The sequence below is a fragment of the Nerophis ophidion genome, linkage group LG02 (assembly GCF_033978795.1).
Source record: "Nerophis ophidion isolate RoL-2023_Sa linkage group LG02, RoL_Noph_v1.0, whole genome shotgun sequence".
Classification (NCBI taxonomy): domain Eukaryota; kingdom Metazoa; phylum Chordata; class Actinopteri; order Syngnathiformes; family Syngnathidae; genus Nerophis; species Nerophis ophidion.
The window spans coordinates 25,533,008-25,560,520 of record NC_084612.1 but is presented as its reverse complement, the minus strand read 5'-3'; the positions used below and the strand labels follow the sequence as shown (position 1 = coordinate 25,560,520).

At 40.5% G+C, this 27,513-nt stretch overlaps 1 protein-coding gene across 1 annotated transcript in view; it reads right to left on the bottom strand.

Moving 5' to 3' along the window:
• Positions 1–27,513, bottom strand: part of LOC133538691 (CUB and sushi domain-containing protein 1-like) — a 1,135,806-nt gene that overhangs the window by 730,187 nt on the left and 378,106 nt on the right. The gene's annotated exons all lie outside the window — the stretch shown is intronic.

The window sequence follows — 27,513 nt, the reverse complement described above, 5'->3', positions numbered from 1 at the left end:
TGTCGGTGAGGTAGTTCGAAATCCAGGCAACCAGGCAGGGGTCCACTTGCATTTTGTAGAGCTTGTCCTGAAGGAGGCGGGGCTGGATGGTATTAAAGGCACTCGAGAAGTCCAGGAACAGGATCCTCACAGTGCCATTTCCCTTATCCAGGTGTGAGTGGGCTCGATGCAGCAGGTAAAGGATAGCATCCTCCACACCAACGCCTTCCTGGTACGCAAACTGCAGGCTGTCCTGGGCATGTTGCACCTGTGGTCTGAGGAGGCTGAGAAATAGCCGCTCCAATGTCTTCATTAGATGAGAGGTGAGCGCCACTGGTCTGTAGTCGTTCAGCTCACTGGGGCAGTTCTTTTTGGGAACTGGAACGATGCATGATGTCTTCCAGAGGGTGGGCACTCTTCCCAGCTGCAGGCTGAGGTTGAAGATCCTTTGAAGTGGTTCACCCGGTTCTGCAGCACAGGTCTTCAGGAGTCGGGGGCACAGCTTGTCTGGGCCTGCTGCTTTCCTTGGCTGTAGCTTCCTCAGTTGACCTCTGACCTGGGCCGCAGAGATGATTAATGTCTGCGTAGAGGTGGTGGAGGGGGGTGCTACCATGGCTGGGGGGGAGGTGCGTTGGGGGGAGCAGAAGAGGGGTTGGCTGTGATGGGAAGTGGGGGACGGAGAGGACACGGGCTGGTTAAACCGGTTAAAGAAGTTATTCATCTCATTGACCCTCTCTATTGTCCCCACAACAGCTCTGGTCTTTGTCTTGTGGCCTGTGATGGTTTCCACACCTTCCCAGACCTCCCTCATGTTGTTCTGCTGCAGCTTCTGCTCCAGCTTCTTCCTGTAGCTGTCCTTAGCCTCCCTCATGCGTCGTTTCACCTCACGCTGTGCTGCTCTCATTGCCTCCCTGTCTCCACTCCTGAAGGCAGCTTTCTTCTTGTTGAGGACAGCTTTAACTTCTTGTGTTACCCAGGGTTTGTTATTAGGGTAGCACCAACAGTCTTACCAGGGCAGATCACGTCCACGCAGAAGTTGAGGTAATCTGTGAGACAGTGAGTCAGCCCATCAATGTCCTCACCCTGTGGAAAAAGCACGTCCCAGTCTGTGGTGTTGTAGCAGTCTCTGAGGGCATCTTCCAATTCAGGGGACCACTTCCTCACATAGCAAGTGTTAACAGGCTGTCTTTGGACCATGGGGGTGTATTTTGGCCGCAAATGAACAAGATTGTGGTCAGACTTCCCTAGTGGGGGTAGGGGTGTGACCTTGTATGCATCCCTGACATTAGAATACAGTAGGTCAATTGCCCTGTTGTTTCTCGTGGGACAATCCACAGCCTGGTAAAAAGCAGCTAATGTTGAGTCCAAAGTAGCATGATTGAAGTCCCCAGAAATGATGAAAAAAGCCTCAGGATGTTTTGTCTGTAGCCTTGATGTGATGGCGTGGATCATCTCACATGCATTGGCAGCATCTGCCCTCGGGGGAATGTAAACACAGAGGGAGATCACGTGACTGAACTCCCTCGGCAGATAGTATGGCCGAAGGCTAACAGCTAGTAGCTCCAGGTCCGGGCAACACAAGACTTTCTTCACAGAGATGTGTCCTGGGTTACACCAGCAGTTGTTAACATATATGATGAGTCCCCCACCTTTTCTTTTCCCGCATGCTTTCGTGTCTCTGTCAGCTCTCACTGCGGTGAATCCCTGCAGGTCCACGTTAGCATCCGGTACCAGGTGGCTTAGCCATGTTTCCGTGAAGATGAGTAGGCTGCTCTCTCGATACGCACGCTGGTTTTTTAGTCCATGAAGCTCATCGATCTTGTTCGGCAGCGAGTTCACATTCCCCATGATGACGGAAGGAATGGATGGTTTGTAGCGCCGTCGATTTTTCTCACGCTTAGCCTTTAGCTTAGCTCCCGCTTTGCAGCCCCGAGGATTCTTCCTTAGCTCCGCTGGAATGGAGTGTCGAACACCATTTCGCCCCATCATTTTCAGACTGAGCAGTTCCTCTCTCGAATAAGAAAGAAAGCTGCTTCCTGGTCTTTTAAAACTGCCAGAAGTATCCATTGGATATATACAGGGATTCACTGTCTTCAAGGAAAACATAAAAAAGATAAAAGCTATAAGATAAAGGTAAAAGATAAAATATATGTTTGTAAGATATAATAAATAATTATAAATAAAGATAAAATATAAGATAAAAGATAGGTTTAAAAGATGTACCACTACAGAGCTACTGGAGATGCAGCCGCCTTCCACAGCGCAAGCAGAAAAAAAAAAAAAAAAAAAAAAAGCATCTCAATAATAAAATGCATAACACAGACTAGACCTGCTCTATATAAACATATCAATAAGTTAATCATTTCACACTAACCTTAAATGGGTTATATTTGTTATACATGTATAGCGCTTTTCTACCTTCAAGGTACTCAAAGCGCTTTGACACTATTTCCGAGTTTCCGTGTAAGGCCCTAACCACAACCAATCAGGAGTAAGTGTTAAATGTCTTGCTCAAGGACACAACGTACGTGACGAGGTTGGTAGAAGGTGGGGATCGAACCAGGAACCCTCAGGTTGATGGCACGGCCATTCTGCCAACTGTGCCATGTCATCCCCTTCAGTCAATAACTCAATCAATCACAATCTATTTATATGGCCTGTATCCACAAGTGTTTCAAATGACATCACAAACTCACAACAATTTGGGCAAGGAAAAACTCTAAAGACCCCAGCTAGAAAAAAAGGAGAAAACCTTGAGAAGGGACTGGAGATATAGAAACCCTTGTCCCGGGTTGACCGGCTACAATAAATGTCGAGTAGGTGTAATTATAGAATTGTTTAATCAATTGATAATGTGGGAGTCCAGTCCAATGGGAAACTTATAGTCACAGGAGAATCTTTTTCTGGGCTCAGCCCAACACTAGCGTGTCATAATTGTGTATGTGAATTTAAAAAAATATATTTTTACATATTTTGAAATGTTGATTAATAATGTCTTATGAAAAATATGACACAGCACAACTACTGACTGCATAACACACTCACAAACACACTTGAGTATTTCCAGGGATTGTAAGCTGTTTTAGCTGCAAAAGGGAGGACGCCTTTGGCTATACTGTGTTGCAAAAACAATATCTATCTACCGGTAATTTGAGCAGAGAAATTAGCACTGTCAGCAAGTCTGTCTTTTATCTAAAAGAGAGTTGCAGAAAACATCTGTTTAAGAAGTGTGAACGATTCTAGATAACCGACTGACAGCAGGGTGAGGCTTTGCTTCAGGATTGACTTTCTCATTTTGAAATCAATGGCACTTTAACAGTTGAGAGAAAATAAGTGGATCGTAGAGTTCAAACACCGCAAAGAAAAGATGATATCCTTGGGGCATGACCGCTGGCCGGCTCTCACCTACCCACACAGCCATTGATTTCAAGGGAATGGAGAAACCAGAGAACAGAAACAAATAAAACATTTTGTGCAGAAAATCCTCGCAGAAAGATTTAAACACGCAACATTCCACTGCTGTATTGGATCGGATAATAATTAAAAACACAAGGTTTGTTTTTTGTATTCCTTCATTGTCATCTTCATGTCTATTCAACTCTTCCACATTGTGAATGTTAATGAAGGAAATCTCAATAACAGGAACTCAATTATTTATTATCCATTATCACTTAAAATACTTTTGACTAAAGACCATTGATCAACTATGGGAACAATCAATTGACTCATGAACTGTTATTTTGAGGGAATTATGTGAGTTTATGTTTCCAGGGAGGTATTGATACAAATACTGAGTAGCACCAGCATGAATCCACTCGCGTAGATGGACATTTGATTTAGGTTGCGGTGGAAAAGAAAATACCTGTTGCCGTTAATTCTTGCTGTAGGGTTGTATTTTCTGACAATTTGAGAGTGATTTAATGTGTCATGACTGGTGATTTGATAAGCGGGGAGAAGACAGAATGGAAAGTATGCATTGCAACTGAGACAGTTATGGACGTTTCGGGGAGTTTTTTTGTTTTATTAAAGTCATTGTCGATTGAGCAACTCCTCGTCATCCTTTTGACAACCGAGTAAAAGCTATAATATTTTATATCCACACAAAAACCTCACAAGATTGGTAACTTAAGTCAGGATGTCAGTAGACGAGGGGCAATCTCCAGGATGTGACAGGTGTGCCAAAGTGATCCCATACAGTACACCTACACAATAACACTCCTGTATTTCTGACTGTAAAATAAAAAAGTCAGCTGCCCAAGTATTTCATCCCTAAAAGTCACAGGGATCTGTTGCAACGTGAAGAGGTCTGAAGAAAGATTCCAGAAAAATCACAGTTCTTTCATGACATAATGATTCCTTTATCGTCAAACAAGGACTTTTTTCAGGCTGAAATCATAGGTTACCGGAACTACTTAAGGTTTAACATTTAAGGTGTGTAACAAAATAAAATAAAATAATGAGACACCTAAACAAATGCGGTCCTTCTGGGGCCTGTGCTCCGAATATTTAAGTTATCTAGGATCTCTTCCTTGTTTTCTGATTTACTTGGCCAAACATTGACAATGTAGGCTAAGCTGGATAATATTTTGATTAGTCAAGCTAGGATTTTTGAATCTTGACATCAGCAGGTTTACTTAGCTGCATACTAATGAACATTGTTCTATCAACACAGCAGCTTACTTCACTCAGGTTTGGGCAGAACAATTTATTATACTAAATTGATTGATCTATACTTGTTATGTGTGGGCGCTGAACGGCAGATGTCGCTGTAGCTTGTGCAACCCTTTGAGACACTTGTGATTTAGGGCTATATAGATAAACATTGATTAATTGATTGATTGAAACACAGTTGCAGGTGCTAAATACAGGAAAAAAAAACTGGCCGAAAAAAATCACTGTCTAGATTCACTGCATCTATAACAAAAATACATACTGTGGGCACAGCAACATACTGCATTATTTTAATGGTGTAGTTGGACTATTTTGTTGTATTCGTTCATTGTGGTGTCAGGCAAACGTGTAGCAAATAAAAACTAAATATAGAATGAATACTCAAAGCAGTAAGTTGTGTCATAGGAGTACAATGCTTTAAGTGTGTCTGCGGTTGTGGTCATTATGTTACTTGTTCATTGAACACGCACTTATATGATGTAAACATTGATGTATTTAACAGATGTAAACACCTAACATGCTCTCTCCGGCGGATGAGTTACCGTGATGGCATATCCTAAAAACGAGCATAATAGAACTGCATATACGGACTTAGTCCTGAAGCTTATCCCAAGAAGCCAGAAATCCTGCTCTGTAGTACAGGCCTGAAGTTGCTTGGTGATTTTTTGACAAGAACCCTTGCAGACTAGATATACAAAGTGTATTCGTGGGTGAAAGTATCTGTTTATATGCCATTCTGAAAATGTGGTCCATTTTTCAGGCCTTTCTGAGGAAACCTTTAGTTGTCAGTGACATGACAGCATGTTTTTTTGAAGAAAGTTGTCTTTGGCTAGATAGGAAAAGGAATAAAAATAAATAAATGCGGTCAGCAAAAAAAACCCATCTTAAAACACTTTAAATAACAGCCCAATTAAGCAATGGACTAGAATAAATAGTCACTCACAAGATAAAGAAGTTCAACTGGCGGACATTCATGTATAAACTTGTTATCTTCATTCAGATTGTTTTACGTTTTTGGCAGGGCTACTGTTCATTTGTTTTTGGATTCCAGCTTGGCTCACACACAAAAAACATGTAACTATTTCTTTTCTGTTATTCATCAACCTACTTATACTTACTGATTATATAATGACACCCAATTACTTTTAATCTACATGTATTCACTTATAGTATTGAGTAAGTTACTCACAAGCTCAATATGTACATTTTCATCCTTTCTTTAAATTTTGAAAAAAAAGGAAAAATGCTTGCATGTTCACACAATGGGACGTGAACAACTGCCAGTTATTGCTGGAAACGAAGAAGGGTTGGTATTGAAAATGAGCCCTGCATCTTCCTAATTATTTTCGGACTTGTGGAAATGTGCAAGCGATGCACTGTTTCACTGGTTTTGTAAAACCTTGTTTCTGCCAGACATCTTAACACAGTGCATACAGACATGGAGAAGTGTGTAATATTCTAAAGATAAATAACATATATTTTGCCTCCGGGAGTCTATGTTACCTACCGAGAAATAAAACAAAGGAAGTCGGGGGTAAAAGTACACAAGATCACAGATCAGCATGGCAGCTACGCTTCAGGGTTATGAGGAGTTAAGTGCTTTACACATTGGATGTGTATAAAAGAAGGTTTAGAACCTCAGTAGATCCCTAGTGGTGTTCTCAGCTAACACACAGCATGGCTCCTACATTTAAACAAGGACACACTCGAACTAACACAGTTCAAGTGTGTCCATGGCCTCGTTCACATCGGGCATTAAAAGTGTGCATTGTCACAAGTTTAACATGGGAAATGGTAAATGGGTTATAATTGTATAGCGCTTTTCTACCTTTTTAAGGAACTCAAAGCATTTTGACACTATTTCCACATACACACACTGATGGCGGGAGCTGCCATGCAAGGCCCTAACCAGGACCCATCAGAAGCAAGGGTGAAGTTTCTTGGTCAAGGACACAACGAAGGTGAGTAAGATGGTAGAAGGTGGGGATTAAACCAGGAACCCTCAGGTTGCTGGCACATCCACTCTCCCAACCGTGCTACACCGTCCCCAAACATGTGACGTCATCAGCTCTAAGTCATTTAGTCTCTACGCAAGAAACAAAAGTATGAGTTTTACACATTGATAACAGTGTTCAGCATGTTGTGGACTTACCCTCATCATGGAGAATAAATTACTAAATGCACATGACGTAGCCACAAAGTTGAAAACGAGGAAACAGACGCACGGAATGGAAATGCACCTTCACTGACAGGCCCCAAACGGCTGGACCGCAGCGGGCCGAAGAAGACTACTTCAGTGGTTTTAGCGCGCAAGAGAAGGACAAAAAACGTTCTCAATCATCTCTCATGTAGGCTACTGTATGATGTGTTGTAGGCACTATATTTTTTAAATTTGTGAACGTACACAAGCACATGTTCGAATAGATTTTGTTTTATTGCCCTTATGACTTTGTGTTTTTTTGGTTCACCCGGCTGATAGAGGCTAGCAGTTAACTGTGTATATCCATGCACAGTGCCAAGCAGTTTCCATTAGTTAAAAAGCATCACCTCCAAATAAACAACAATTGTTTCAAGTACCATTATAATTGGAGGAGAAGCATATACATGTTACACAGAGTAAGAGCAAGCAACAACACGTGGACATAAGTGTTTGGTAAAGTTTTAAAAGTGTAGATGGAAACACATTGCAGCAGAAAGTAAGCAGCTGTTAGGAAGGAAATTAACAAGTAAATTAATAAGAGTCTCCAGAAAGGATAATATAACAGCAACCAAGCACATCTGTTGGTGTGTCATTGCATGGCCAGGCAAACAGGGAGGTAAGGGTGGATCAGTTCATGTATTGGTAGTGTTGAGACCAAGTGTAGCTACTAGCCTATCTGTATCAATATCCAGTTTTTGGCTGTTTTTGTTATTGTTTACAAATTGAGGGAATACGTACTTTGACACAGGAGGACTAACCAAAGGATTTAAATGAGAAGATTTGCTCAAATAATTGTACGTGATGAACTAGAACAAGGAGAAACTGGTAGTTTAAAAATGATATTCGTATTGTCCTGGGTAAATCTATCACTGAAACAATGTGTTACCTTGTGCGTCAGCAGGCAAATGAGGAGTTTTGTGACCTCAAACCTGTTTTTGTGTTGCTACTATTATAAATATTTCATATGCAAAAATACACCAGTGTAATCACTACACAGGCAGCAAAGTTGCATCCCGGCCTGTTTTTATTATTTTTACAGAATCGATTAAACAGTTTTATTTGTATTAATAGTTAAAAATATTTAATTAATTAATTAATTGTTATTAGTTTTGTTATTATAAACTAATGTGGTTTTATGGTTCCCTTTTTTAGATCATACAGCCAATATCCCTAACTATAAATAAATCGATGTGATCAGTATCAGCATCGAACGATCGTGGTTTTGAAGGATCGGATTTGGCACCATAAAAACCCTGATCGGAACACACTACTAAAACGATGCACGTGTAGGATAAATTAGGAGAAATAAACATTATCACATGTATGACAGTATCACATATATGACAACATAACAAAGGAATAGGAAAAGACACAAACATAGCAACGATAGCATAGCTATGTCAGCTACAGTGCTAACATTACAGCTGCATTTACAATAGAAACATCATGCTACATTAGGTTCGCTAGTAGTTGGAAGATCTCAAGACTGTATTTTCAGATGTGTAGTAAAGCATTGGTTTTTTTGGTGTTGTTTTTTTGGGACAGAGCGACATTATTTGGTGAGGGGCGTGTCAAGCTACACCATCATGTCCATTAGAAAGGACTTTTTTTCTTAATGACATCCTATAAAAACTGAAATTTAAAAAACCCCAGCTGTCTCTTCTCTCAAAAATGAAGGAAACAAGTGAGGGAGATGTACAGTAAATCTTGCTCAAGTTTGGTGCTCTTAAACAGGCTCTAAGGACATATACCTGTACTGTATTTTTCAGACAATAAGGCACACTTTTAAAATATTTTAATTTTCTCAAAAAACATGCGCCTTATAACCAGAGGTGGGTAGTAACGCGCTACATTTACTCCGTCACATTTACTTGAGTAACTTTTGGGATAAATTGTACTTCTACGAGTAGTTATTATGCAACATACTTTTACTTTTACTTGAGTATATTTATAGAGAAGAAACGCTACTTTTACTCCGTTCCATTTATCTACATTCAGCTCGCTACTCGCTACCTTTTTTTTTTATCGATCTATTAATGTTTGTTTTGGTTAATGACAGCGCTTCAAAGTAGGATCTACGCATGCCTGCGTTTCACCAATCACATGCAGTCACTGGTGACGTTGGACCAATCAAACAGAGCCAGGCGGTCACATGACTCGACCTAAACAAGTTGAAAAACGTATTGGGGTGTTACCGTTTAGTGGTCAATTGTACGGAATATGTACTGTACTGTGCAATCTAATAATAAAAGTTTCAATCAATCAATCAATCAATCAAATCAATGAATGCCTACTGAGGCTATGGTGCTGTTAAGTTATTGTGGCTCAATGTGCCATTTTTTAAATTTTATTTTAATATACTATTAGTTAATATATATTATTGTTTTAGTTGCTTAAGAGATATTCCTGGCTCTGAATTTGCTCATTGCTATTTTTATGTTTTTGTGCATTATTTGTTGCCGTAATCAGGTTACTCATCAGTTACTCAGTACTTGAGTAGTTTTTTCACAACAGACTTTTTACTTTTACTCAAGTAAATATTTGGGTGACTACGACTTACTTTTACTTCAGTAATAGATATCTAAAGTAACAGTACTGTTACTTGAGTACAATTTCTGGCTACTCTACCCACCTCTGCTTATAACCCGGTGCGCCCAATCTACAGATTATTTTTGGTTGTGCTTCCCGACCTCGAAGCAATTTTATTTAGTACATGGTGTAATGATAAGTGTGAAGTGAATCATACTTATATAGTGCTTTTCTCTAGTGAAACAAACCCATTGTCTAAGTTACATTTAAACCAGTGTGGGTGACACCGGGAGCAGGTGGGTAAAGTGTCTTGCCCAACACACAACGGCAGTGACTAGGACGGCGGTTCCGGGAATCGAACCTGGAACCCTTAAGTTGCTGGCACGACCGTTCTACCAACCGAGCTACGCCAGTAGTGAGAATTGTAGATGACAGTCACACATTAGAGAGATGTGTGAAGTACAGGTTGACGCCTGTTCAATAAAGGATGCTAGCAAGCAAGCCCAAAACGTTGATTCTTCTTTGAGAATACAGAACATTACACACAGAGCTCAAAAATCAGTAAAAAGGTTTTAGTGTGACCTAGGTAAGTGGTAAATTGGGTTGTACTTGTACAGCGCTTTTCTACCCTTTTTTAAGGAGCCCAAAGCGCTTTGACAGTATTTCCACATTCGCCCATTTACACACACATTCACACACTGATGGTGGGAGCTGCCATGCAAGGCGCTCACCAGGGCCCATCAGGAGCAAGGGTGAAGTGTCTTGCCCAAGGACAAAACGGACGTGACTAGGATGGTAGAAGGTGGTGATTAAACCAGCAACCCTCACATTGCTGGCACAGCCACTCTACCAACTTCGCCACGCCAGAAGCCGCACTGCTTGATGGATTTTAGGCGCATTTCCGCTACCGTAGTCAGACGTGAGCTGCTTCAACATACAAGTATTACTATGGTGTGTGTATAAGGAACCCACAATGGCATCTATTAGGAGACATTATCTGGCGTTTTGTTCCACAATATTATGCAAAACCAACTTTTCTTACCTCTTGGTTACTACTGTTGGGTTTTGGGGATCTTCATAAGTCTCGAACATTTGCGTGGGTCCGCCATTGTAGCCCTCCCCGTGATCAATAAGCTCTTTCTTTTTCTTTATCCTCTTGTTGTGGGGAATAAATCCTCCGCTGTTGCCAATTTTTTAAAATGTAAATATATATATATATATATATATATATATATATATATATATATATACAAATATATATATATATATATATATATATATATATATGTATATATATGTATATATATACATATGTTTTATTTTATATATATATATATATATATGTTTTATTATATATATATATATACTGTATATATATAAATAAAAGAAATACTTGAATTTCAGTGTTAATTTATTTACACATTTACACACACATAACACTCATCTACTCATTGTTGAGTTGAGTGTTGAATATTCCATCCTTGTTTTTCTAACCATATGGATGTACACTAGATGGCAGTATTGTCCTGTTTAAGAGTGTCACAACACATTGCTGATTGGCAGACGAACTGCTTTAGGTAGACGAATTCGGACTGCTGTTGTTGTGTGTTGTTTTACTGCGCTGGGAGGACGATGATGAAACTGCCTAACAATAAACCCACATAAGAAACCAAGAACTCGCCCTCGATCATTCTACAGTTATAACGTCATTGGGCAGACACGCTATTTGTACACGTCACTCAGGTCCGCATTGAGCTGGAGGAGGCGTGGCCTCCAGCTTCGCCTGAATTTCGGGAGATTTTCGGGATAAAATTTGTCCCGGGAGGTTTTCGGGAGAGGCGCTGAATTTCGTGAGTCTCCCGGAAAATCCGGGAGGGTTGGCATTTATGCTTCTGCCTTATTTTTTTAATGAATACTTAGGCGTACTATGCTACTGTATTTTAATGTCTGTCATTATGGTGGTACTTGGAGAGCCAAGTGGTGAAAAAAAGTTTGAAAAACACTGTTGTATGTCAACAGACAAGATTCCATCACTTTCTTGATACTATATTATCCCTTTCTTTTTTATAGGTTAAACTTAAAACAATAAAAATCGGGCTTGGCAGACACTAAATTAAAATCTCAGATGGACACATTTGTGAGAGGTGATAACTTAAAATTATGTTTGCCTCTATCATCACAAAGAACATTTGTTTCCCTAGCTTTCAATCTGAACATCCAGCCGGCAACATGGAGACGTCTGCATCCGTAGCAATAACTCACGTTCAGTCAGTCATGATTCTGAGTTGAACACAACAAAGTTTTAACTGCACTTTCCGAAAGTCTCACTCTGCCTGTCAGCTTTAGGTTTGTGGATAACTCTACACTCATGGCTCCGAGCTATTTTTGTCCTTTTGACTGAAACGTTGGATGAATTAACTTGTGTTTAGCAGCACCTGTTTGTTTTATGCTTGGACTTTACCCACTAACGCCTAGTAAACTTCATCACTATCACAAACAAGTTATTGCAAATATGCGTCTGTCACATTCTCGACAAAACACAGCAAAACGACCCTGGTTTAACATACTTGAGTCATAGAGTGGGTTGGCTTTTAGTGTTGCTAAGTGCCTCCGCTGCACAGGACATTGGTTTATAAAAAGAAATGAATTAAAAAAAATGGATCTTGGCTGAAAGCCTATAACTGGCTCTTTTCCATAGCTAATGTGGGTGGGACACTAAAAAAGTTAGAAATGTGAGAAATGGATATGTGCCAAACGCAGGCACTGGCAAACCTCCTTATCTGTTATCTGTAAACTAAGTTGACAAAAAACTGAAAACACATGAAAATGAATGTAATTTCTAAGGGACGGCTTCACGGTGGCAGAGGGTTTAGTGCGTCTGCCTCACAATACCAAGGTCCTGCAGTCCTGGGTTCAATCACAGGCTCGGGAACTGTTCTCCCCATGAATGCGTGGGTTCCCTCCGGGTACTCCGGCTTCCTCCCACCTCCAAAGACATGCACCTGGGGATAGGTTGATTGGCAACACTAAATTGGCCCTAGTGTATGAATTTGAGTGTGAATGTTGTCTGTCTATCTGTGTTGGCCCTGCGATGAGGTGGCGACTTGTCCAGGGTGTACCCCGCCTTCCGCCCGATTGTAGCTGAGATAGGCGCCAGCGCCCCCCGCGACCCCAAAAAGGGAATAAGTGGTAGAAAATTGATGGTTTTCTAAGGGACATCATTATCATTGCTAATTTAATTTTGGTTTGTGAAAATGGTGGAAATTCAGAGCACGTGGAAGTGCTACCATGAATTGATTAACATGGACCCCAACTTAAAGAAGTTGAAAAACTTATTTGGGTGTTACCATTTAGTAGTCAATTGTACGGAATATGTACTGTACTGTGCAATCTACTAGTAAAAGTTTCAATCAATAAAACAAAGTCAAAACCAAAATAACAATGGCAAAGAAGACCCTGTCCACACGGGATCGTTTTTAGGTAGGAACAATGAAGTTGATTTAGCCTTTAATACACCTGGGAACGGCTCTCAGTGGCATGAAACGACAGTTCTTGAGAACGAACTCCAAAGAGGGAAAGTCTGATCACACAGCCTTATTGTTATTGTGTAGACCAGTGTTTTTCAACCTTTTTTGAGCCAAGGCACAATTTTTGTGTTGAAAAAATGAGGAGCCACACCACGAGCAGAAATGATTAAAAAAACGAAACTTAGTTGACAGTAAAAAGTCGTTGTTGCAATTGTTGGATAGGACTTTAAAGCATTACCAAGCATGCGTGACTATAGCTCTTGGTCAAAGTAGATGTACTGTCACCACCTGTCACATCACACCCTGACTTGTTTGGAGGTTTTGCTGTTTTCCTTTTACTTCTTGCCTCGTGCTCCTATTTTGGTGGCTTTTTCTCTTTTTTTCTCTTTTTTCCTGTAGCAGTTTCATGTCTTCCTTTGAGCGATATTTCCTGCATCTACTTTGTTTTAGCAATCAATAATATTTCAGTTGTTTTTATCCCTCTTTGCGGGGACATTGTTGATTGTTATGTCATGTTCGGATGTATTTTGGACGCCATCTTTGCTCCACAGTAAGTCTTTGAAGTGAAGCGAAGTGATCTATATTTATATAGCACTTTTCTCTAGTGACTCAAAGCGCTTTACATAGTGAAAGCCAATATCTAAGTTACATTTAAACCAGTGTGGGTGGCACTGGGAGCAGGTGGGTAAAGTGTCTTACCCAAGGACACAACGGCAGTGACGAGGGTGGCGGAAGTGGGAATCGAACCTGCAACCCCCAAGTTGCTGGCACGGCCACTCTACCAACCGAGCTATACCGCCCCTTTGCCGACGTCCAGCATTCTGTTTTTGTTCACTTTGGGGCGGGTTCAGTTTTAGTTTGGTTCTGCATAGCCTTCCCTAAGCTTCAATGCATTTTCTTAGGGGCACTCACCCTTTGTTTATTTTTGGTTTAAGCACTAGACACCTTTTTTCATTGTACGCTGCCTCCCGCTGTTTCTGACATCTACAAAGCATCTTGCTACCGGCTGCCACCTACTGATATGGAAGAGCTCTAGAAAGCACCGTCACTCAATAACAACACATCCTTTGCAGACTATAATTACTGGTTTTCAAAAAGTATTTTTAACCCAAATAGGTGAAATTAGACAATCTCCCACGGTACACCAGACTGTATCTCACGGCACACTAGTGTGCCGCGGCACAGTGGTTGAAAAACGCTAGTGTAGACAAGCAAACCTGCTGTACCCTCATGTAAACTTAAAAAAAACAAAGCTGTGTTTGTGCTGTAGTTACGGCTATTAGCTCTATGACCACGGAACCTTATCAAACTGTATCAAACTTTCAAGCAGCAGATATGCATACATAATTTATAAAAATACACAGATCACTTACTTTTGAGTATAATTAGCTGTCAAGCTAGAAGAACCACCAGAAGGAGTGCATTGTAGCCAGCATTAGCATGTAGCATATAGTTCCGATCGACCTCGCAATTCCGCTCTTCAAAATTGAAAGCATGACAAACCTGCCTACGCCATGTTTGACCACTTATGGAGGTAAACATTGGTGGTGGAAAGAGATTTGATGGAAGCTAGAGAATCAGTAGAAATTGACTAGATAAGGAATCTTCTGTCATATCATCTCTTTCATCCAATGGTCTTTTCTGCTGGCGATATACTCCAGATATCCTCAGAGTTGAAAACATATGAGGACCAGACGTATGTGGCCACTCCGGCGCACAGAAATGACTGAATTGTTCAAGAGATATTTTATTTGTATTATGACAAAGAAGTTGGGAAGGAAGTTATTCCAATCTCTGTACCTGCTGACAGCGCCACTTGTGGTGAGGCATTGCATTACATCATGTTCACCCCTGTGACACAGAGCCATAAGGACCTGAATTTGTTGATCAAATTATTTATTTTGTCAACCCGTCATGATAAGGAAACACAAATGTCTTTGTAATGGCAATGACGTTTAACCAGAAAAGTTCATTGCTATGTTGAGTCTTTATTCACATATAAATGGTGAATGGGTTGTATGGTGCTTTTCTACCTCTTTAAGGAACTCAAAGCGCTTTGACACTATTTCCACATTCACCCATACACACACATTCACACACTGATGGCGGGAGCTGCCATGCAAGGCCCTAACCATGATCCATCAGGAGCAAGGGTGAAGTGTCTTTCTCAAGGACACAACGGACGTGTGTAGGATGGCAGAAGGTGGGCATTGAACCAGGAGACCTTCGGTTGCTGGCACAGCCACTCACACCCGCGCCACACCGCTACTGTAAATTCTTCAAATAACAGATCTATTCTATTAACTGCCAAGTTTTCTGTAGTCCCCGTGTGGTCATGCTAACTTGAACACACAACAGAAAGTCGAGCGCAATAGCCAGTAGCCAGCCCTCCGACTACCCACATCAAAACAAATTAGTTATCTTTTAAAAGTATTTTAGAAAATTAAATAACCATTGATGTCTCTAATTAGCCCCAGGTCTAAAAACCTTGGCATTAACACCGCATGATGGCATTTGAAGTATCATAACCGCAGAATGGATGGACGTATGGATGGATAGTCAGCATCGGGCAGCTTATTCTACATGTGCATTCTCTTTAAAATGTTGGTTGCATTGTATTTTTGATAATAGAGGTAATTATTGGTATTGTTCATTATCAATAGCGCTATTTATATTGGTATTTGTATTGCTCCATTTGTAGTGTAATAATTTACATTGTCATTTCTGTATTATTATTTATTTCACTAACTGCTTTTTTGCTATCACTTTTACTATCATATGTGAACATATTTTATTTGCTGATGTTCTTTTGTTGTGGTTTTTGTTATTGTTGTGTTTGCTGTTGTTGTCGTCGTCGTCTCTTTGTCTTATCCCCCTCTTGTCCCCACAATTTCCCCCTCTGTCTTCCTTTTTTTCTCTTTCTATCCCCTCCTGCGCCGGCCCGGCTGCACCAAATTTTGATATAAATACATTTAATAAAGTAAAATACAAATATGGCAACAAGAGAAGTATCCCACACTCAATTTTTGTAAAGTCAATTTAAATAGCCCATATGTGCATCTACATCAACAATATGATTTCCCCGAGGAACTGGACAGGACAAATAAAGAAAAAAAATTGTTGAATTACTAAACTGTTGGTGTGAAATTAATTATTATTATCGTAATGTTGTACACAATGAATTAATTGGTTACATCAATTAGTGAGCAATTTGCTCCATTGCGCCATTACAACATTGGATCTGTTTCTGTTGTGTTGTGCAATGTCCATCTATCCATTTTCTACCGCTTGTACCTGGTGTGTGATTAATAATCATGTGATCAAACATGTCATCCCTTACATTCTGTCATGTACTGTAATCCCACTGCCTTTATGTCGCTGTGGGAGGAGGTTGTGATCAGCGCGCTGCAGGAGCAAAAGGTCACCGCCTCAGTCATTGGTGTTGAGGGCGGAGCACCATCGACCAGGGGCGGGGCATGTGCGGAACAGCGAGACGCAGCTGGCAGGTGATTAGATTTCGCAGGTGGTACGTGTTAATCTAATCAACTGTTGTCTTTAACAGTGAGCGGCCAGCGGAAGAGAGGGGTGGGAGAAACCAGAGAGACAGACATCTGCAAAGGTTGTACTGGAAAGAGTGTTCATTAAATCACATGGTGATTAAAACTTTGTTAAATGGCACAACTGACTCCTGTGACGTGGTATCTGTGGAAACGGGCAGGGAACGACCTCTACAGTCGCCTTGTGTGCTCTTAAAGACATTGGGCTTGATCTACAAAGATTCCAAATAACAAGTGCTAAATAGAATGTGCAAATTAAAAATGCGCACATACTATTAGTGGATATGTTGCGGATAATCTACTAGGACTGCCTGCAGAGTTGATAACAAGTACAAAAGTGGTGCAGACAGCCCTATTTAAATTGTGCATGTACTACCGGCTGTCACCATGGGAACACTCATTTACTACACATTCATTGCATCAGGCTTGTAACGTCTTTAAGGCATCGTGATGCGAATGGTGCTTCTTTCAAGATGCAGATCGGACGTACAGGTAAGAAATAATGATTTATTAAAACTGAAAACAGGCTCCGAACAAAAACACTGGTGCTAAGGCAAAAAGGCAAACAAAGAGCTACTAGCGTGTGAGCTCGGGAAACAAAACAGAACACTTGCTCGAGGCACAAACTGGCAAAACAAGGAGCTAGCGTGTGAGCTAGGAAAAACAGCGAGCTAAATGAGAAAAGTAGCAAGTCCAAAACAGTTAGGTTACCATAGAGGGGAGTCCACAAAGTCATCGATAGCGTGTAGCAAAACTTGACGAGACCAGGACGAGTAAATGAAACAGGCCGGTTAAATAGAGTCTCTAATGAAAAGCAGGTGTGCTAACCAAGGCAGGTGGGACAAATCAGAAACCATGGTGACAACAACAAACAAGGAAGTGCACAAACTAAGAATCGGAAGAGTCAAACAATAAACAAGTAACACAAAATACTCAAAACCCAAAACCATATATGATCTGGGAGGCGGATCATAACAAGGCTCCAACCTGTGCTTTTTTTACTATGTTGTTAACCGTAATAGAGTTAAATATATGTGCCACCTTTCCCTGGCCGTGCTAACCAGTGAGATCTATAAGAGAACCAACGTTTTAGCTCGTTATAGTTATGCAGTTATACATTTTTTTACATTTGACATGGTGCGCTGGCATAATCCCGACAAAGGAAAATGCATGTTGTCCGTTTATTCACAAAAGAAAAATATATTGATGATTATATTGATAAAATATTTCCGGTATTAAAAAACAATCGAGGCCATTAAAAGAAGAAAAACAAACATAAGCTGACACCAGAATAAATCAATTTAATTAGTTTTGGTTTCTGTGGTCTTCAAATTAGTCTCTTAAATAAAGCAGCTATAAAATGGCATTGCTGCATGTACACTATGTCTATCGCCTCTTTCTCGCATTCAAGTGAAGTGAAGTGAATTATATTTATATAGCGCTTTTTCTTTAGTGACTCAAAGCGCTTTACATAGTGAAACCCAATATCTAAGTTACATTTAAACCAGTGTGAGTGGCACTGGGAGCGGGTGGGTAAAATGTCTTGCCCAAGGACACAATGGCAGTGACTTGGATGGCAGAATCGGAGATCGAACCGGTAACACTCAAGTGCTGGGACGGCCACTCTACCAATCGAGCTATACCGCCCAACTGTATCAGTTTGCACGTGCCTTCCCAACGTGGTAAATAATGCCGCAAAGACATCGACCACAGTTTGAGTCTTGATAAATCATACTGCAAGCGCTAAATGATTACGTTTGATGAGTCTTCTTCTCGTCCTGACAATCGTCATATATTCTGCATATAAAGGAAGAAAAACATGCAGAATGGATTGCGCTCTTTATTTTTTTGATTTGTGAGATGCAAACTTTATGCAAGAATTATTAGATCAACTTTGATTGCACTATCAAGTTTGAACGTGTTTTATTACACACAAACCTTTAGTACAGTGGTTCTCAAATGGGGGTACGCGTACCCCTGGGGGTACTTGAAGGTATGCCAAGGGGTACGTGAGATTTTTCTAAAATAATCTAAAAATAGCAAAAATTCAAAAATCCTTTATAAATATATTTATTGAATAATACTTCAACAAAATATGAATTTAAGTTAATAAACTGTGAAAAGAAATGCAACAATGCAATAGTCAGTGTTGACAGCTAGATTTTTTTGTGGACATGTTCCATGAATATTGATGTTAAAGATTTCTTTTTTTGTGAAGAAATGTTTACAATTAAGTTGATGAATCCAGATGGATCTCTATTACAATCCCCAAAGAGGACACTTTAAGTTGATGATTACTTCTATGTGTAGAAATTTTTATTTATGATTGAATCACTTGTTTATTTTTCAACAAGTGTGTAGCTATTTTTATATCTTTTTTTCCAAATAGTTCAAGAAAGACCACTACAAATGAGCAATATTTTGCACTGTTATACAATTTAATAAATCAGAAACTGATGGCATAGTGCTGTATTTTACTTCTTTATCTATTTTTTTTCAATCAAAAATGCTTTGCTCTGATTAGGGGGTACTTGAATTAAAAACATTTTCACAGGGGGTACATGACTGAAAAAATGTTGAGAACCACTGCTTAACTAGATCTGGCCCATTGGGGTTTTTTTTACATCCACTGGGCTTCTCTCATAATCTCATTGATATCCAACATACCAAATCACAATTTATTGCAGTCACCACCTATTAATAAATAAACTACACTGTATACTTGCATATACCTGCTGAGCTTGAAACACATTGCTACTGTAAATTTGTCAAATACTTTCAACAAAAATACAAACTAAAGGGACACGACCCAAGACAGCTGTCCAACTGGAAAGCATCCATTGTAATCAAAGGAATTTGCAATGTTGACCATGTGGGACACACCTATCCACAGTGCAAATTTATTTCTCTCCCACCCCTTCCTCTCTATGCTGCTTTGCGGCCCTCCAGGCACAGGATTGGCAAAAACTGCAAAGAGCTACAAATCTGTTCGAGGCATGGCAGCTGTGCAATGTTCTGTTTTTCATTACATTTGAATGAATTGCATCAACGTGTATCCATGAACCAAAATGATGCGGGTAATTAATTCAGTACAAATTAATAAGGCCTACATTTGGAAAACCCTGCATAACTAGATAATCGCTTGGCAAAAGTCAATATGCATGCAATGATCCTGAACATGTGGAGGAATGCCGGGAATGTAAACAGAAGTTGGTTCCCAAGTGTCCTGCTCAGAAAAAAAATGCAGAAAACTTTTCAAATATTTACAGCAGTAGCAATGATAGGAAATAACAGTAGGGAGGGAAGACCGACACAAACAATCTGGTATTGCAAAGATAATAATGTGCAGTTTTTGACAGTCAGAGAGACAGTTTTGAAGTTTTTGAACATGTATTATTACCTCCATCATTAGGTTAACTAGGTTTTGCTGGTTAAGTATTTAATAAGAAGTATATCTGCTAAGTATTATGCTTTAGTTTTTGAGCCTCCTGACCGCTATTTGGCTTATCAAATGTCACAGTCTACGCCGTAAGCTCCGAACAAACCAGCCAGTGTCTTAATCGCTAGCATTAGCTGATAGCTGTATATACATAATGACTAATGAATTACTATTGGAACAAAGAAAGTCCATTTGTAGGACAGTGCTGAGAATAAGTGGATGATGTTTATTGAATTAAAGGAATTAATCATCAAAATCATGACCGAAGTGTGCATGTAGCTGACTTGGTGAAGTAGTAAGAGCATTAAGGTTGGGTACCAAAGTCGGTATTGTTACAGGTACCTACTGAATTCCATTGGTACTATCCATCCATCCATCCATCCATTTCCTACCGCTTATTCCCTTTGGGGTCGCGGGGGGCGCTGGTGCCTATCTAAGCTACAATCGGGCGGAAGGCGAAGTACACCCTGCACAAGTCGCCACTTCATCGCGGGGCCAACACAGATAGACAGACAACATTCACACTCACATTCACACACTAGGGCCAATTTAGTGTTGCCAATCAACCTATACCCAGGTGCATGTCTTTGGAGGTGGGAAGAAGCTGGAGTACCCTGAGGGAACCCGCGCAGTCACGGGGAGGACATGCAAACTCCACACAGAAAGATCCCGAGCCTGGGATTGAACCCAGGACTACTTTGGACCTTCGTATTGTATCTATTCACATAAAATCAAACGGTGCCATATTTTGATACTTTTGTTGCTTGGGACATCACGATCGGTTACAGACTGTTCACCAGCTAAAACACTTGGCAAGGAAACCAGCACTCAGAGCAAGTATGCCAACAAAGCAAGTATGCCTGACAGAAAACGTTTAAACAGGGCATTCAATCGAGGGCTACTGGACGGTTTGTTTTGTCTTGGAAGACATTTCGCCTCTCATCTAAGTAGACTTCAACAGTTAAAGTTCATAGACTTTGATTGGTTAAATCCTTTCTTGCAGCTAGTGCACAAAACTCTTATATTTATTCTCCAATACCGGGATGGTGTGCCTGGGTAAGGATGGTTTTGCCCTGTTGTAGTGAGGTTGGGGAGGAGATCTTTCCACAAGTGGAGGAGTTCAAGTACCTCGGAGTTTTGTTCATGAGTGAGGGAAGAGTCGATCATGAGATCGACAGGCGGATCGGTGCGGCAACTTCAGTAATGTGGATGTTGTATCGATCCGTTGTGGTGAAGAAAGAGCTGAGCCGGAAGGCAAAGCTCTCAATTTACCAGTCAATCTACGTTCCCATCCTCACCTATAGTCATGAGCTTTGGGTTATGACCGAAAGGACAAGATCACGGGTACAAGCGGCCGAAATGAGTTTCCTCCGCCGGGTGGCGGGGCTCTCCCTTAGAGATAGGGTGAGAAGCTCTGTCATCCGAGAGGAACTCAGAGTAAAGCCGCTGCTCCTCCACATCGAGAGGAGCCAGTTGAGGTGGTTCGGGCATCTGGTCAGGATGCCACCCGAACGCCTCCCTAGGCAAGTGTTCAGGGCACGTCCGACCGGCAGGTGGCCACGGGGAAGACCCAGGACACATTGGGAAGACTATGTCCCCCGGCTGGCTTTGGAACGCCTCGGGATCCCCTGAGAAGAGCTGGATGGAGTGGCTGGGGAGAGGGAAGTCTTGGCTTCTCTCCTTAGGCTGCTGCCCCTGCGACCCGACCTCGGATAAGCGGAAGAAAATGGATGGATGGATGGTACTGAGCAAAAAAACTGTTTAAAGGCAAACAAGCTATCCTACTGTAAGAGCCAACAACAGTCGTTGTGGTCGATCCACAGCAATTGTTCTGCCAATGCAAACGAGGGGAAATTACACTTCCACGACTGTCGTTGGCTTTGACAGTTAGGAATGCTTGTTTGCATCAAAACAATTGTTGTTCTCACCACGATAGGATTAAACCATATTTTCCCGGGCACACCCTCCTGGTGTTGGAGTATAAATATTTGGGGTTTTGGCACCAGCCGCTGGATGAGATCTGACCAATCTAAGTCTATGAGCATGAACTGATGAAGCCTACTTGGATGAAAAGCAAAGCGTTTTGTAAGACAAACCAAACAGTTCGGTTGCGATCGATTGAACGCCCTGAGATTACAATTACCTGGATGAATGAGAACATTCATAGACAGAAAGGCTCCACTTTTCCTGAATGCGTTAGCTCGATGATAATTTATTTTGGCGTGGCCATATACATGCCACTGATGAACTTAAAAACGACTTTGCATGTCAATTTCAACACCTGCAAATTTGGTAATGAAAACTACAACTAAGCTGCACTTTACGATTAAATAGGTCATGAATAATAAGTACATTACTGACAGTACAAACAATTTCTGGGGCTCAACATAAGATTGGCTGGGATTTCCACCGGATGCAGAACTGTACTGCCACAGCGGCTGACTCTTTCTAGTCAATTTGTCAATCATCATCGCCAGCAGTCCTTCCGCGCAAGACCTTGCCATGCAGTATATATACGCATGGCTTCTGTTTTTTTCGGTCGCTGCAACACAGTGGATCATCCATCGATCAATCAATTTTCTACCGGTTGTCCCGTTCAGGGTAGCAGAGGTGCTGGAGCCTATCTCAGCTGCATTCGGGCGGAAGGCGGTGTATACCCTAGACAAGTCGCCACCTTATTGCAGGGCCAACACAGATAGACAGACAACATTCACACTCACATTCACACACTAGGGCCAATTTAGTGTTGCCAATCAACCTATCCCCAGGTGCATGTCTTTGGAGGTGGGGGGAAGCCGGAGTACCCGGAAGGAACCCACGTAGTCACGGGGAGAACATGCCAACGCCACACAGAAAGATCCAGAGCCCGGGATTGAACTCACAACCTTTGTATTGTGAGGCACATGCCCTAACCCCTGTTCAACCGTGCTGCCTCACGGAGGATCAATTTATCTAAAATCTGCTTGTATGGGACAGGAAGTCATGCACAAACAAAACATTAATTACCTGGCTCTCATTCAAACTAAAATAATTGTGTTCAAGACGATTCTTCTTTTACAATTTGAAAAGCTGTAATAGGTGGGAACAGATCTAAAGTCACCTTGTCAAAAGGTTTTCAGTTGTAATTTCACTTTGTTGACACAAATAGACAATGACATTCTCATTCTGGAGGTCCAAAATCTAAGAATCATGTTACAGGTATATCCTGGACAGTCATTGGGGTCCTGTGTCAAATACGACCTGCGTCAAATACGACAAATTGTTTTTGTGTGACACTCGCAAGGGTAGTTGTTACTGTGGTGTTTTTGCTTGCTACAAATACGAAAATACAAAACCCAAAACCAGTGTAGTTGGCACGTTGTGTAATTTGTAAATGAAAACAGAATACAATGATTTAAAAATTATTGTCAACTTATATTTAATTGAATAGACTGCAAAGACAAGATATTTAATGTTTGAAATGAGAAATCTATTTTTTTTTTTGTTCAAATAATCATTAACTTAGAATATAATGGCAGCAACACATTACAAAAAAGTTGGCACAGGGGCATTTTTACCACTGTGTAATATGGCCTTTCCTTTTAAGAACACTCTGTAAAAGTTTGAAGGAGACCAATTTCTGAAGCTTTTCAGGTGGAATTATTTTCCATTGGTGCTTGATGTTCAGCTTAAGTTGTTCAACAGTCAGAGGTCCCCGTTGTGGTATTTTGGGCTTCATAATGCTCCACACATTTTCAATGGGAGACAGGTAGGCCAGTCTAGTACCCGCACTCTTTTACTATGAAGCCACACTTTTGTAACAAGTGGCTTGGCATAGTCTTGCTGAAATAAACAGGGGCGTATATGATAACGTTGCTTGGATGGCAACAGATGTTACTCCAAAACGTGTATGTACCTTTCAGCATTAATGGTGCCTTAGTGCCCAAGTTGCCCATGCCTTGGGCACTAATACACCCCCATACTATCACAGATGCTGGCTTTTGAACTTTGTGCCCATAACAATCCGGATGGTTCTTTTTTTCTTTGTTCCGGAAGACAGTTTCCATAAACACTTTGAAATGTGGACACATCAGACCACAGAACACTTTTCCACTTCGCATCAGTCCATCTTAGATGAGCTCGGGCCCAGCGAAGCCGGCAGTGTTTCTGAGTGTTGTTGATAAATGGCTTTAACTTTGCATAGTAGAGTTTTAACTTACACTTACAGATTTAGAGACAAACTGTAGTTACTGACAGTGTTTTACTGAACTGTTCCTGAGCCCATGTGGTGATATCCTTTAATTACTGATGTTGACTTTTGATGCAGTGCCGCCTGAGGGATCGAAGGTCCATAATATCATTGCTTACGTACAGGGATTTTTACAGATTCTCTGAACCTTTTGATGATATTACGGACCATAGATAGTGAAATCCCTAAATTCCTTGCAATAGCTCATTGAGAAATGTTCTTCTTAAACTGTTCGGCAATTTGCTCACATTTTTTGTTCACAAAGTGGTGACCCTCGCCCCATTCTTGTTTGTGAATGACTGAGCTGGAAGCTGCTTTTATACCCAATCATGGCACCCAACTGTTCCCAATTAACCTGTTCACCTGTGGAATGTTCCAAATAAATGTTTGATGAGCATCCCTGAACTTTCTCAGTCTTTTGCCACTTGTGCCAGCTTTTATGAAACATGTTGCGGGCATCAAAATCCAAATGAGCTAATATTTGCAAACAACATGTGCCAGTTCAAACGTTAAGTCCTGTCTTTGCAGTCTATTCAAGTGAATATAGGTTAAAAAGGATTTGCAAATCATTGTATTCTGTTTTTATTTACCATTTACACAACATGCCAACTTCATTGGTTTTGGGTTTTGTAAATCAACTTTCATCTTATCCACGAGTCAAGTCAAGACAGTGCCGTCACAGACACATGCCTCTGGGTATTGATGGAAGGCACAGCTCAGAGACGTTACGCCGTGTTGCTGTTCAGCATATGTTACCATCAATCAATCAAAGTTTACTTATATAGCCCTTAATCACAAATGCTTCAAAGGGCTGCACAAACCACAACAATGACTGTACGTCGGGGAAAGAAAAACTCAACCCAATGGGCACAATGAGAAACCTGGGAAGGGACCGCACATGTGGGATATTGCATAATACGGTCGGCAAGACAGGATGGAGACCGTTTAATATTTTGCATGTAAGTAATAGGGCTGCGAATCTTTGGGTGTCACACGATTCGATTCAATATCGATTCTTAGGGTCATGATTCTATAATATATCGATTTTTTCGATTCAACGCGATTCTCGATTCAAAAATGATATTTTTCCGATTCAAAATTATCCTGTATTCATTCAATACATAGGATTTCAGCAGGATCTATCCCAGTCTGCTGACATGCTAGCAGAGTAGTAGATTTTTTTTAAAAAGCTTTTATAATTGTAAAGGACAATGTTTTATCAACTAAGTGCAATAACGTAAATTTGTTTTAACTATTAAACAAACCAAAAATATGACTTATATTTGTGAAAATATTGGACACAGTGTGTTGTCAAGCTTATGAGATGCGATGCAAGTGTAAGCCACTGTGACACTAATGTTTTTTTTTTTTTTTTTTTATAAATGTCTAATGATAATGTCAATGAGGGATTTTTAATCACTGCTATACTGAAAATATAACTATTATTGATACTGTTGTTGATAATACTCATTTTTGTTTCACTACTTTTGGGTTTGTTCTGTGTCGTGTTTGTGTCTCCTCTCAATTGCTTTGTTTATTGCAGTTCTGTGTGTCGCTGGGTCAAGTTTGGTTTTGGAATTGGATTGCATTATTATGGTATTGCTGTGTATTGTTTTGTTGGATTGATAGAAAAAAATAAAAAATAAAAAATTCGATTTTTAAAAAAATGAGAATCGATTCTGAATCGCACAACGTGAGAATCGCAATTCGTATTCGAATCGATTTTTTTCCCACACCCCTACTAAGCAATATAACCTAAAAGTTGCCTATTAAGTGCACAGGAAGCCAGTGCAGGTGAGCTTTTTTTATTTAAACTTGTATTATTAGATTGCACAGTTCAGTACATATTCCGTACAATTGACCACTAAATGGTAGCACCCGTATAAGTTTTTCAACTTGTTTAAGTCGGGGTCCACGTTAATCAATTCATGGTAGCTAATATAGGCATAATATCAAACTTTCTTGTCCTTGTCAAAAGTCTAGCAGCCGCACTTTGTCCCAACTATAATCGTTTAATGCTACACATAAGGAGACCTGAAAATAATAGGTTACAGTAATCGAGACAAGACATAACGAAAACACGTCGGTGGTGGAAAAAAAGGCACACCATTTTGCAATGTACGGAAATGAAAGAAGGCTGTTTTAGTAAGACTCTTAATGTGTGACTCAAACGAGAGAGTTGGGTCGAAAGTATTACTATGTCTGATTAGCACATAAGTCAATAACATTAACAAAACTCACCTTTTTGATTTTGTTGACTTTATCGTTGAATATGCATCTGCAGGTTATCCATACATCTCTGTGCCATGTCTGCCTTAGCATCGCCGGTAAAATGTGCAGACACTCTAGCACATTCAATGGGGGTCTGGCGGCAGATTTCTTTGACTTTATTGTTGGAAATGCATCTGCTTTGAGTGTAGCAGGATATCCACACAATCTTGCCATCTCTGTAGTAGCATAGCTTTCGTCGGTAAAGTGTGCGGAACAAACGACTGACCATTTCGTCGGCTTTCCCCACACCCTCGTATTTTGAACAAATTTTGTCCAATTTCTTGACACTCGCATCTTTGGGCCAGTGGTGCAACTTGAATCCCTCCCTGTTAGTGTTGTTACACCCTCCGACAACACACCGACGAGGCATGATGGCTCCAAGGTTCCAGAAAATAGTCGAAAAAACGGAAAATAACAGAGCTGAGACGCGGTGTTTGTAATGTGTTTGAGAAAATGAAAATGGCGGCTTTATTACCTAGGTGATGTCACGTTCTGGCGTCATCGCTCCTAGAGCGATACATAGAAAGGTGTTTAATTCGCCAAAATTCTCCCATTTAGAGTTCGGAAATCGGTTAAAAAAATATATGATCTTTTTTCTGCAACATCAAGGTATATATTGACGCTTACATAGGTCTGGTGGTAATGTTCCCCTTTAACACAGGAAGTTGATAACAAAACCAAAACAGTCATGGAAGATCATGAGACTGTCAATGTTATACCAAAAAAATATTTTATTATCAAGCAATGAACATGTATCAACATACGAACACACACATTTGTTCCAGGTATAGATTGTTGTACCTTTTGGTGTGAATAGTGTTTGTGTGTTCAATCAATAAATGCTTATTTAATGAGCCCCCTTGGGGATCGGCAGAGTAATTTTATGTGTTTCTTCATGAATACACTCTCACTTGTGTATATCTAAGAATGTGAATAAAATATCTGATTTCATATCTCTTTTGTGTTGCTATGCAGACCGTGATCTCTGCTTATTGGCGCAGTATCTAAATAAGGTATGCTGTTGACCGTTCAAATTAATTTTCTTTGCTTCTGAGACAGACGGAGAAAAGGACAAATTACATGAAGGAAATGAGCACGAAGAGAAACCCTTT